Source organism: Cherax quadricarinatus, chromosome 79 (assembly GCF_038502225.1).
Source record: "Cherax quadricarinatus isolate ZL_2023a chromosome 79, ASM3850222v1, whole genome shotgun sequence".
In the NCBI taxonomy this organism is placed as follows: domain Eukaryota; kingdom Metazoa; phylum Arthropoda; class Malacostraca; order Decapoda; family Parastacidae; genus Cherax; species Cherax quadricarinatus.
The window spans coordinates 6,967,711-6,972,783 of NC_091370.1; positions in this window are offsets into that span (position 1 = coordinate 6,967,711).

The window sequence follows — 5,073 nt, forward strand, 5'->3', positions numbered from 1 at the left end:
GCCAGAAGCGTCCAGATGGTATCACCCTTCAAGCCTGGACAGATGGGAAGCAGGTGGTGTGGGACTATACATGTGCATCTACCTTGGGTGAGACCTATCTCCAATACACCAGGGAGGAAGGAGGGGCAGCTGCCAGCTTTAGGGAGTCCCAAAAGTCTAGAAAATATGGAGAACTTGCCCATCATTATATGTTTGTTCCCATAGGCTCAGAGACCCTTGGCTCATGGGGAAAGAGTGCATCTAATTTCCTTAAGGAGCTGGGAAAAAGACTCATCAGGGTAACTAGGGATCCCAGGGCAGCTAGTTTTCTGTTCCAGCGGCTCAGCGCGGCTGTTCAAAGGGGTAGGAGGTTTCGGAGGTTTCGGCAGAAGATATGGCGGATACGGATTGAGAGGAAAGAGGAGCGCCGAGCCAGAAGCTGAACCTGGATATCTGAGAGGCCTTGGTTTCGGTGGCTTAAGATTTGGGCGAGGATATGGAGGATATGGAGGTTATCCAGTCTACGGCTAAACACTAGATTCTGTCAACTGACATAACCCTTTTTTCTGTAAATTTGTCAAATTAGAAACGCATCTATTAAAAATACATCAATTAAAGTTTTACACTGTGATACATTTTTCCTTTCAATATTAATAAAAAAAAGAAAATATTAAATATTTGTGTTCTTTCAAAAAGCATCACACTAGACCATATTTGGGTTTATGATATCTCTGATAAATAAGTTGGCTCTGAAATAGCAGCGATGACGTATGCTCTCTCATGTTGAGGGCTGGTTGAGACTTGTGTACTGGATCCTTTCCATAATTATTATCTACAAAATAAACATTGTGAATACATACATACATATATATATATATATATATATATATATATATATATATATATATATATATATATATATGTATGTATGTATGTATATGTATATATATATATATATATATATATATATATATATATATATATATATATATATATGTATATACATATATATATATATATATATATATATATATATATATATATATATATATATATATATATATATATATATATATATATATATATATATATATACATGTATGTATATGTGTGTGTGTGTATATATATTTATTTATGCAAAACAACCACTGTGAAAGAATAGAGAAATTCCAAGTGCTTTTGTGACTACTCACATTGTTCCTTGATGATGTAAGTAGTCACGAAAGCACTTGGAATTTCTCTATTCATTCACAGTGGTTGTTTTGCATATTCTGAAATCACCTGTTTACTGTGATCTTATTGCATATACATACATATATATATGTATATATATATATATATATATATATATATATATATATATATATATATATATATATATATATATATATATATATATATATATATACATATATATATATACATATATATATATATATATATGTATATATATAAATACATATATATATGTACATATATATATACATATATATATATATATATATATATATATATATATATATATATATATATATATATATATATATATATATAATTATATATATATATATACATACTTACACTTTGGTCACACTTCACAGACACGCACATGCATATATATATATACATACATCTAGGTTTTTCTCCTTATTCTAAATAGCTCTTGTTCTTTTTTATTTCTTCTATTGTCCATGGGGAAGTGGAAAAGAATCTTTCCTCCGTAAGCCATGCGTGTCGTATGAGGCGACTAAAATGCCGGGAGCAATGGGCTAGTAACCCCTTCTCCTGTATACATTTACTAAAAAAGAGAAGAAGAAAAACTTTATAAAACTGGGTTGTTTAAATGTGCGTGGATGTAGTGGGGATGACAAGAAACAGATGATTGCTGATGTTATGAATGAAAAGAAGTTGGATGTCCTGGCTCTAAGCGAAACAAAGCTGAAGGGGGTAGGAGAGTTTCAGTGGGGGGAAATAAATGGGATTAAATCTGGAGTATCTGAGAGAGTTAGAGCAAAGGAAGGGGTAGCAGTAATGTTAAATGATCAGTTATGGAAGGAGAAAAGAGAATATGAATGTGTAAATTCGAGAATTATGTGGATTAAAGTAAAGGTTGGATGCGAGAAGTGGGTCATAATAAGCGTGTATGCACCTGGAGAAGAGAGGAATGCAGAGGAGAGAGAGAGATTTTGGGAGATGTTAAGTGAATGTATAGGAGCCTTTGAACCAAGTGAGAGAGTAATTGTGGTAGGGGACCTGAATGCTAAAGTAGGAGAAACTTTTAGAGAGGGTGTGGTAGGTAAGTTTGGGGTGCCAGGTGTAAATGAAAATGGGAGCCCTTTGATTGAACTTTGTATAGAAAGGGGTTTAGTTATAGGTAATACATATTTTAAGAAAAAGAGGATAAATAAGTATACACGATATGATGTAGGGCGAAATGACAGTAGTTTGTTGGATTATGTATTGGTAGATAAAAGACTGTTGAGTAGACTTCAGGATGTACATGTTTATAGAGGGGCCACAGATATATCAGATCACTTTCTAGTTGTAGCTACACTGAGAGTAAAAGGTAGATGGGATACAAGGAGAATAGAAGTATCAGGAAAGAGAGAGGTGAAGGTTTATAAACTAAAAGAGGAGGCAGTTAGGGTAAGATATAAACAGCTATTGGAGGATAGATGGGCTAATGAGAGCATAGGCAATGGGGTCGAAGAGGAATGGGGTAGGTTTAAAAATGTAGTGTTAGAGTGTTCAGCAGAAGTTTGTGGTTACAGGAAAGTGGGTGCAGGAGGGAAGAGGAGCGATTGGTGGAATGATGATGTAAAGAGAGTAGTAAGGGAGAAAAAGTTAGCATATGAGAAGTTTTTACAAAGTAGAAGTGATGCAAGGAGGGAAGAGTATATGGAGAAAAAGAGAGAGGTTAAGAGAGTGGTGAAGCAATGTAAAAAGAGAGCAAATGAGAGAGTGGGTGAGATGTTATCAACAAATTTTGTTGAAAATAAGAAAAAGTTTTGGAGTGAGATTAACAAGTTAAGGAAGCCTAGAGAACAAATGGATTTGTCAGTTAAAAATAGGAGAGGAGAGTTATTAAATGGAGAGTTAGAGGTATTGGGAAGATGGAGGGAATATTTTGAGGAATTGTTAAATGTTGATGAAGATAGGGAAGCTGTGATTTCGTGTATAGGGCAAGGAGGAATAACATCTTGTAGGAGTGAGGAAGAGTCAGTTGTGAGTGTGGGGGAAGTTCGTGAGGCAGTAGGTAAAATGAAAGGGGGTAAGGCAGCCGGGATTGATGGGATAAAGATAGAAATGTTAAAAGCAGGTGGGGATACAGTTTTGGAGTGGTTGGTGCAATTATTTAATAAATGTATGGAAGAGGGTAAGGTACCTAGGGATTGGCAGAGAGCATGCATAGTTCCTTTGTATAAAGGCAAAGGGGATAAAAGAGAGTGCAAAAATTATAGGGGGATAAGTCTGTTGAGTGTACCTGGTAAAGTGTATGGTAGAGTTATAATTGAAAGAATTAAGAGTAAGACGGAGAATAGGATAGCAGATGAACAAGGAGGCTTTAGGAAAGGTAGGGGGTGTGTGGACCAGGTGTTTACAGTGAAACATATATGTGAACAGTATTTACATAAGGCTGTGGCATTTATGGATTTGGAAAAGGCGTATGACAGGGTGGATAGGGGGGCAATGTGGCAGATGTTGCAGGTGTATGGTGTAGGAGGTAGGTTACTGAAAGCAGTGAAGAGTTTTTATAAGGATAGTGAGGCTCAAGTTAGAGTACATAGGAAAGAGGGAAATTATTTCTCAGTAAAAGTAGGCCTTAGACAAGGATGTGTGATGTCACCGTGGTTGTTTAATATATTTATAGATGGGGTTGTAAGAGAAGTAAATGCGAGGGTCTTGACAAGAGCCGTGGAGTTAAAAGATAAAGAATCACACATAAAGATGGAGTTGTCACAGTTGCTCTTTGCTGATGACACTGTGCTCTTGGGAGATTCTGAAGAGAAGTTGCAGAGATTGGTGATGAATTTGGTAGGGTGTTCAAAAGAAGAAAATTAAGAGTGAATACAGGAAAGAGTAAGGTTATGAGGATAACAAAAATATTAGGTGATGAAAGATTGGATATTAGATTGGAGGGAGAGAGTATGGAGGAGGTGAATGTATTCAGATATTTGGGAGTGGACGTGTCAGCGGATGGGTCTATGAAAGATGAGGTGAATCATAGAATTGATGAGGGGAAAAGGGTGAGTGGTGCACTTAGGAGTCTGTGGAGACAAAGAACTTTGTCCTTGGAGGCAAAGAGGGGAATGTATGAGAGTATAGTTTTACCAACGCTCTTATATGGATGTGAAGCATGGGTGATGAATGTTGCAGCGAGGAGAAGGCTGGAGGCAGTGGAGATGTCATGTCTGAGGGCAATGTGTGGTGTGAATATAATGCAGAGAATTCGTAGTCTGGAAGTTAGGAGGAGGTGCGGGATTACCAAAACTGTTGTCCAGAGGGCTGAGGAAGGGTTGTTGAGGTGGTTCGGACATGTAGAGAGAATGGAGCGATACAGAATGACTTCAAGAGAGCATCAGTCTGTAGCGGAAGGAAGGCGGAGTAGGGGTCGGCCTAGAAAAGGTTGGAGGGAGGGGGTAAAGGAGGTTTTGTGTGCGAGGGGCTTGGACTTCCAGCAGGTGTGCATGAGCGTGTTTGATAGGAGTGAATGGAGACGAATGGTTTTTAATACTTGACGTGCTGTTGGAGTGTGAGCAAAGTAACATTCATGAAGGGGATCAGGGAAACCGGCAGGCCGGACTTGAGTCCTGGAGATGGGAACTACAGTGCATGCACTCTGAAGGAGGGGTGTTAATGTTGCAGTTTAAAAACTGTAGTGTAAAGCACCCTTCTGGCAAGACAGTGATGGAGTGAATGATGGTGAAAGTTTTTCTTTTTCGGGCCACCCTGCCTTGGTGGGAATCGGCCAGTGTGATAATAAAAAAAATATGTATATATATATATATATATATATATATATATATATATATATATATATATACATATATATATCTATATATATATATATATATATATAAATATATATATATA